We start from the raw sequence: 9,040 nt of genomic DNA, 5'->3' as shown, positions 1-9,040 counted from the left end.
TCTTTAGAATCACACACAACAATAAATACTGGACCATTACCACTTACATCAGGAGAGTCGGATTTTTGTCTATAATTACAGAAAATGAAGCTAACAATTTAGATTTTTTACGCCAGGACAATGAAAATCCTATTGCTTTAGCATTCCGCAATGCATAATTTTTTTATTATCTTATTTGAAATTTTGTGATAAATACAAATATAAAGTTATTATTAGTACTAACTTTTATGCTTTTTTTTAATGCCTTGAAGATTTTATCACATACCTCTGGTATGAACTTAGATATGGAACACCTTGAAATCCGATAGAAGTAACTTAGTCTTCTGTAACTAATGCCAGGTAAAAGAAAATCTAAAGTGATCTCCAACTTTATTCTTGATGGTAAAGCCTCTGTCATAATAGTATGCTGTCGTTGATTTTTTGGCATCACAAGACTCAACAGAATATCAAACACATCTGGCATCATTCGTAAAATACTGATATACTCTTTTAAGTCTTCATTGTGAAGTGCTTCTAAACTAGTATGAATGATCCACGTTCATTCCTATTTAAAGTCGAAGGTCTTGTCCAAACGCGCATTTCCAGTAAAGCTTCTGTTAATTCATCCAATTGAATTTGACACAGTTTCCGAAGTAACTGTTTTAGTCGAACATTGTTTACCATTTTCAGTAGATTTGTTGTTCTATTGATCTCGCCATAGTACTAACTACTGGCTGAAAATTTCCTGGCCACATGTAAACCGTTCTAGTATGCGCCAAACCAGGACAGTAACTCTGATTATAATACCGGGATATCTAGCCTGCTATCCTAGCTTGAAAAACTAGCCTCGTGTAATCCGGGCATAAGATTTTTACAAAATCGTGACGAAGATTGGTGTGGCTAAGTATACTATCACATTTAACACACCAAAAGATAAAAGATGGTGAACTCAGAAACATCGCCTACCTCAAGGAAGCGTCCTGGGCTTGTCCCTATTTAACATTTAGGCTAACGACCAGTTATTGTAATCTCAAGTTCAGTTATTTTCAGGTCATCAAAAAACGGAATGCAAGGAATCTATCTCTCCACCTATTGTTTGTAGATTTATAGAAGGCATACGATACGGTACCTTTGAGAAAACTGTTTCAAACATTAACGAAAATAGGTCTCAGTAGAGAGTATGTGGATGCTATCGCAAATATATACAAAAATGCAAGAAGTGTCGTTAAAGAAGGAAACTTTATATCTGAATCATTTCCAATAACAAAGGGGCTTGGCAGATCTCTAGGAATGGCACAGTATCTCTGTAAAAAGGACAACTTTCGTACAGGTAGAGTTGATAATGAGTTTAAATACGATATCCACTCATTATAAACAAAACTTACTAAAACCATACCCTTCTAAAATCCAAGTGTGTGCTTTCATTACAACACCCATTTGGCGCAGGTAAAACTGAACATACCCTGGGAGGGACAATACTTGGAGCATACCGACAGACCAAAATAGCACTGCCAGAGTACCAGACATAAGATTGCTATCAGAAACAACCTTCTCCGGCAACTTGTAGCAAACAAATAGGGTGCAAATCCACAGGTTTTAAATAGTCGAGGCCTTATGTTTCTCAGCAGGACAATGTACCTATCCCGTGAGGAGTAGATTAAGGCACGGCCAAGCAGTTACTGAAAAACCCAATCAAGGAACAAAGCATAATGGCAGAGAGAGCTTGGGAAGGACGAGGTTCTTTAAGGACTGGATGATGAAGATAATTTTGTAAGGTGAGACAAATCCTCCGAACGGGTTAAAGTAAATTTAAACAAACTTGTTTGTATGTAGTTGAAATTACGAATTACACCATCCTTATAATTATAGAATTACAGGTCGTTCCAAAGAAATACCTTTAAGTGATAACACATTTTTTTGATATATTAGAGAGCAAGATAAATTGGATAAAAATATAACAGAACTCTGTAGAACAAATTAAACATTAACTGCAATACTGCAATAAATTTAATAAAAAATAAAAATCACTGAAAACTTTTTTTGCAAATCTATCAGGCCACGTTTTATTATTTTTTGTACACACCGTATATTATTCTTAATTTAAATATATCGCTATTGTAGACCAATGCAAGCACCTGCAATCCACCAGATGATTATAAAAGACCAAGGTAAGCAGCAAGCGATACACTAAATTGATTATAGTGTTGTTAACGGCATAGCTATTTATAATATATGCATAATAAGAAACATTGTTCACCCTTACCTGATTATTGTTATATACATAACTTATGGATATCATAAACAAAATGAGAAATATCGTACAGCCGTTTTTTGCAGACATGCGTATAGTCATGTGTGGCATTTCGACCTTGAGGATATCTTACATCTTCTAAACTGTTGATTAAATGAAATTACGGGGATATTTTATCGAATATTATCATATGAATAAATAAATTTCTATCTAAGTGCACTGACAGATGACTAAATTATATTTTTTTAAACCTACGATTAAATTATAGGTAGGTATGTGGAATGTATTTTGAGCACTTACAGAAAGTGTGATTCAAGTCTCTTACTTTCTGACATTCAGTACACAGATTTGAATTAAAAAATTCTTGCAGATGTAGAGAGAAACTTGCATGTACAAACTTCATTTTGATTAAAGCTGTTATATATCTTCGAGGTACTATATAATTTTTAAATTAATATATATTTGGAACTGTAGGTTGAATCAGTGAATACTGAGATTTGGAATGTTTACAAAGATCTTGCTATAATTGACTCCATTGATTTTTAATACTCTGCTTAATAGTATTACCTACCCTATGTTTATTAAATATATATATACACATCGGTTTAGAACGTCTTTCGACGTTGTCCGATACCTAAACACCATCTCTTCCTATGTTCGCAGTCGTTTGTTGTTAAATTTCTTTCGCTCATGGACTTGTTTACGCCGTGTTGCCATTCTAATCTGGGTCTTCCTTTTTCCGTCGACCTATCGGTTGCCATTCTATTACTTTTTTGGGGAGTCTTGATGCTGGCATCCGTTGAACATGCCCATACCACCTTAATTGTTTCTTCTCTATATCTTGAGTTATATTTCCTTCTATTCCCATACGTTGTTTTATTACATCATTTTTGATTCGGTCTCGTCTGGAAATACCTAAAGATCTTCTCATTGCATCCATCTCTACTGCTTCTATTCGCTTTTTGTTCTTTTCACTAATTCTCCATGTTTCAGCGCCATAAAGAAGAGTAGTTTTAATCATGGTCTCATATATATTAAATTTCCTTCCTTTCGTTATCTCTTTACTCCACAGTATACCATTGAGACATCCTAAGACTTTCTTTGCTTGAGTGATTCGTTTTTCTATTTCCCGTGTATCAGTTCCTGTATTGTCAAAGGCAACACCCAAGTAGTCATAGCTCTGACAGTAGGAAATATGTTGTCCGTTTTCGAGGTCTATGTTATCTGACTCGTTTCCAATACAAAGATATTTGGTTTTTGTTCTATTGACATTCATTCCCCAGTCGTTATATTCTTCTATCAGTTTTCTTAGCATGTACTGCATGTCTTCCCTGTCGGTCGCTAGCACTACCTGGTCATCAGCAAACTGGAGTGTATATATACATTCATTGCTAAGCTCTATACCCATCCTATGTACCTTTCTTTTCCATCTTTCCAATGCCGCTGCAACATATATCTTGAATAAGGTTGGTGAGATACAGCATCCCTGTCGCAAGCCTTTTGTAACCAGGAATTCTTCCGTTAGATATTTTCCTGTTTTTATCTGTGCCTTTGAGTCTCTATATAGTTCTTGTACAGCATTTATCAATGTGTGGTTGATGTTAGATCTGTGGACAACGTGAAGAGTGTCCACAGTTTTGTTAAGTTGTCATATGCTTTTTGCAGGTCTACAAAAGTAATATGAGTTTCTAGATTCTTAGCCGATCTTTTTTCTATTATTTGTTTAAGACAAAATACGTTATCGGTGCACGATCTTCCTGCACGGAAACCGCTTTGTTCTTCCTCTTCATTGTGCTTATATTCTTCCTCGATCATATTTCTCAAAATTCGTCCATACAGTCTGCTCAGAGTGCTGGTTACCGATATGCCTCTATAATTATTACAATTCCTTTTGTCCCCCTTTTTGTGTATTGAGGACATGTATGCCGTTCTCCATTGTTCTGGTACTGGGTGTCCATTTAGACACTGATTTATCACATAAGTTAATATTTCAAATAATTTATGAGTTCCATTCTTAAGCATTTCAGCATAGATTCCCTCAGGTCCAGCGGATTTACCATTCTTTAGGGTCATTACAGCCTTTCTTACTGTTTCGATGTCTACCCTCGCTTCCTCTCCTTGTATATGTACTGACTGTGTTGGGGAGTTCGCTAGGTATTCTTGTCTTGTCTCTATCAGCAAGCTTTCATAGTGATCTTTCCATTGTCTTGGTTTTATGGTGTGTATGTGTGCTTTGTCTTTTCCTGTATTTTTTACTGATTGTATAAAATTTCATACCTCTGTACATTGCTTCCCTCTGATGTATGTATTGATTTCTTGACATTTATGATCCCATGTTTTATTCTTTTCTTGTTTTATCATTTTTCGTAGTTGTCTATCGGCTTCTTTGTAAGCTTGATGGTCTTCAGTATTTTTTGTATTTAGCCATTTTAGATGCTGTTCTTTTTTCTGTTTTACCATATATTCGATTTCTTCGTTCCACCATATTTTGTTACTAATTTTGTTTTGCTGTATCCCGAGTATCTCCTTAGAGGCCTGGTGTAAACTAGCAATAATATTCTCGTAAATATCTGAAAATGTTTGTCTCTCTATTTCTCGTAGTTTTTCATCCAGTCGTCGTTGGTATAGCTGTTTAGTACTATCATTTATAAAACTATTGAAGTTGTACTTCGGAGTATCTACTGTCTGCAAGTCTTGCTTGTCTTCTAGGTTTTGGTCTCCGTGTATTATCTTAAGTGGGAACAAAATTTTCGCTCTTACTAAGTAGTGATCGGATCCACATGTTATTCCTCGGAGAATTCTTACATCATTCCACTGCAATACAGATTTTTGTTTACTAATAATATAATCGATGACTGATTTTAGATTGCGTGTTTGTTGAATCCAGGTATATCTATGTATGTCCTTATGTTTGTAGAATCCATTGCTAATTTTTAACTCATAGCTCTCACATAAGTGTATAAGTCTACCGCCATTATCATTAGTTGCCATTTCTCCAAAAGGTCCTACTACTCTACTGTTTTTCTGATATCCCGTTCTACTATTGAAGTCCCCAAGCATAATTATTTCTCTGTTTTTTTCTATGTTGTTAAGTATATCCTCGATTTTTTGAAAGAAATCTTCTTTCACGTTGATTGTTGCATCATCAGAGGGGGCATAAGCGGCTATCATGGTAATCTTGTGCCCATATATGTCTATATTTACTTTTAGGATATTCTCATCAATTGTTTCCCAGTCTGTGATATTATTCTTAAGTTTTTTCTTTATTATTATTGATACTCCCCTAGCGGCTCTTTTATCTTTCGGGACTCCAGTGAATATATGTATATAATTTCCTACCATATCAGTGCCAGTTCCTTTTTTCTTTGTTTCAGTTAGTGCTATAATATCCATTTTCATTTGTTCTAGATCAGGCACAATGATATCAATCTTTTGTTTTATCCCCTGTATATTCCATGTACCAATATTCATAATCCGTTTTCTTAGGTTTGGTCGTTTCCTTGAAAACCCATCTAAAGTTCCGAGGCTTTGTTTAGGCTTTTTGGTATGTTAAAATTTTGACGAGTATTGGAGAACCAGTCCAATGCCACAACCCCCAACCTGGAGTACCGGGTAATTTGTGATCAAGGTTTTCTTCCTCTAGCCTTTGACGATCCAACGACTATAACTACAAGGCAGCAGCTTGATTCTATACAAACCCTAAAATCAAAGGTTGCCACTTCCGCCCTCCATGCCGTAGTGAAAATATTCTTCCCCGCCACGAATGCCTTTGTGGACTTCCAAATAACCTATGGTTATTTGAAATACCATATTCAATGGCTTTTTAGCCAAACCATCAACATATTCATTAGGTGTTAGTCTTACAATACGATTTTGAAATTGCTTTAAAAAATTTTAAACCCTTATTGCATCGATTTACTATAAATTCAATATGTAATTTCCAAGTCAATTTACGATCTATAATCATCCCTAAATATTTAATGGATGAAGGAAATGCATAGTCTCAGCGATTAAGTTTTAACTTTCCTATTTTTGTGATATTGTGTCTAGTGAAAATGCAGACAGTAGATTTGTTTGGAGCAATTTCAAACCCGTTTTGATTGAACCATGAATTAACATAGCATTAAATAATACAGAAGAAAATCATCAGCATATGGCATTATTTGAAATCTAAAAATGTTAGTGGAAACTTTATGCAAATCCGCAGTATACGTATTAAACATCGGAGGTCATAAAACTGATCCCTGTAGTAGTCCTAAATTATTATATCTAGGACCTATCAGTTTGTTATTGTTAGTTGTCAGATATATCTTTCTGTAGGAATAAAAATTATAAACAGCTTCTGCCAACTGAGGCAATATTTAATTAATTGTTTCATTAAAATATCTAGACTCATGTTACCACTGTAGTATTTATAGCTAGGGAGTCTGTTATACAACATGTATACTTATATCAATTTTATTAAAATCTATAAAAATAATAAATAAATAAATAATGAAATTATTTTATTCAACAGCTTATTGTACTACTTTTTTTTTAACTCGCCTGTTGGCTCGTACGGTCTTTAAGTTGTGAACAAATAAAAACTATTCAATTGTTGCACAAATTATTAGTTTTTCAATGATCTTGCCACTTAACTATTAATAATAAAATTATTGTACCCATTTAATATAATACACAAAGTAAACTCTATCCAGCTGTTTCTAAGATCAGCGTAAAGGATTTTCCCAGCTTCTTTTTCACTCTATTCACCGCTCGCGTTGAATAATCGTCCAAACATTTTTCAATCTTTTATTATGGCTAATTGGCATTCAACATTACCTCTTCCCCTAGGGAAGCCTCGTTAATTAGGAGACTATTCAATTTTATGTTCGTAATTTTTCACTAAAACTGGCAAAATTCCAACCAGACTAGTATCTACAGGAGATGACCTGATTATATTCATTTTTTCATAGTTAAGTTCAAACAGTGGCGCAACAAGATGTTGCTAGCATGTCAGAACTTCAAAAATATACAGTACATTTTATTTATAAAATAACGGGTAAAAGTCCTTGTGAAAACAGGACTTTTTGCTTTTCTGTTTAATCGATTACTGTTTCGGGTCATTTCAAACCTTTTTGGTTCGATATTCATTCTATATATTTAATCAAGTATACTAAGTGTAAGTCCATCTGCAAACCTTTGTAATTTTCTTTGATTTATTTATTTTTTGAGCCTACTGCCTTTGTCGTATGCGATATTTATAATGATGATTAGGTAACACATGTAAGTATGTCAGAGTCTGTCATAAGTCATGTAGAGCTAAGATTAATACTATTACAGGAATTAATATTAAACTCAATAGTCTTCCGGGTTGAACGGCGTCGATTATCATTGCGTCGAGCTTTCGACATCCTCTTCGATGTCTTCTTCAGGGCTTCCGAGGTCTCAGTCTTCGAAGTCCCCAGACACTAACACACTGATCACTAAACATTACTGGTGCTGAGAATAGAGGACGGGTCATTTATACCGTCGAGGGTGATTTTTTTTGTGTGGTTTGGATGAAGGTTGGCGTGGGAAATAGCATGGTGATAGGCGCGGGGATTGGCGCGGGAATTGGCTCGGATATTGGCGCGGGGGTTGGCGCGAACATTTCTGACAGTGGGATTGTGATTGACGAGTGGAACGTACGATGTTTTCTTTTTGAGAGGTCTCCAAGTCGAAGATAACCGTAAGCTGTTATCTCTTTTATTGAGACAATTTAAGCTTTTTTCCATTTCTATAAGTTCTCGAAAAATTCTTGGTTTATAATGGATAATGTTGTCTTTGATTGATTGGACAAGAGATGAAAGTTTTTGTTGAGGGGTAAATATTGTCTTTATCTTGATTTTAGAATTTTGTCAATATTGTCAGTGACAACTTTGATGTAAGGAAGAAGAGCTTTAGTATGATAAGGGTCTGAGTCTTTGGATTGAGTTTAAGTGGGAGATTAATGTCTGTGGATGCTCCTATCGATGTGATTTTCGCGGTATTCGTTTTGGATGAGTGCTTGTCTTAAACTAGAGAGCTCAGCGAGTCTACTTGTATCATCGCAAAGTCGTGTTGATCCGAAGACAAGCGTATTAATGACAATTAATTTGTGAAGGGAGATGATGAGAGTTGGCATGAAAGTAAAGATTGGTATGGGTGGGTTTTCGATAAACAGAGTGATGAAACCTTGGGATTGGTTTTTTTTTATGATAGCGTCGAGAAACGGTAGGAATGAATTAGTTTCCACCTCCATGGTGAACAGGATACTAGGATGTATACCATTCAGATGAGTATGAAAAAACACCAAAGCATCGTTGTCGAATGTATCGTCAACATATCCTAGCCAACATGTGATTTTGCGCACTGATGTGGATAGTGCTCGGATCTCGAAGTCTTCCATAAAGATATTGGCAATTACTGGAGAAATTGGGGCGCCCATTTGGGCACTATTGATTTGTCTGTAGAACCTAGCCTAACCCAACCTTTCGGAACATTGTTATTGTTAAATATAAAATATATGTTCCGATATATATCAAAATCACAATTGTTTGTCTTCTTCAGACCAAATTCAGGTTCATAAAATTCTCGAGCCACGTCAAAAAGGAAAGCAAATAACTTATAGTGTATCTTGGTAGCAGTTAATTTTAATCTATCCAGGACTCCCGTAGAATAATCATTTTCACCTACACTTTTTCTTTCTAATCAATTAAATTAAATTTTTCAAAAATTCAATGCTTCTAAACTTTGACAATCGAGTTTTTCAAACATACATTCTAAGATGATCTTCTTTCTGGTTCTCTT

The sequence above is a fragment of the Diabrotica undecimpunctata genome, chromosome 5 (genome assembly GCF_040954645.1).
Source record: "Diabrotica undecimpunctata isolate CICGRU chromosome 5, icDiaUnde3, whole genome shotgun sequence".
In the NCBI taxonomy this organism is placed as follows: Eukaryota; Metazoa; Arthropoda; class Insecta; order Coleoptera; family Chrysomelidae; genus Diabrotica; species Diabrotica undecimpunctata.
Note: the sequence above shows the minus strand (reverse complement) of the source record.